Here is a 210-nt window from a genome sequence, read left to right as displayed (position 1 = left end):
CTGGAGCTGCGGCGGCCCCTCCCGCTGGCGGAGCCCCCCCCCCAGGGAAGGAGCGGAGCGGGGTCCCCTCGTCTAGTCCCCGCAGTCCCAGGTCGGCGAGAGCAGCCGGGGTCCGGCCTTGGCCCTAGGCTTGCCCCGAGGGCCCCGCCGGGTGCCGGGCCGCACCAGGCCCTCGGCGCCGGGGCCTCCCAAGCCGTCGCGGCCGGGCAG

This window comes from Haliaeetus leucocephalus, unplaced genomic scaffold (assembly GCF_000737465.1).
Source record: "Haliaeetus leucocephalus isolate CR32 unplaced genomic scaffold, Haliaeetus_leucocephalus-4.0 Scaffold526, whole genome shotgun sequence".
In the NCBI taxonomy this organism is placed as follows: domain Eukaryota; kingdom Metazoa; phylum Chordata; class Aves; order Accipitriformes; family Accipitridae; genus Haliaeetus; species Haliaeetus leucocephalus.
The sequence above is the reverse complement of the archived record's forward strand: the minus strand, read 5'-3'. Positions refer to the sequence as shown.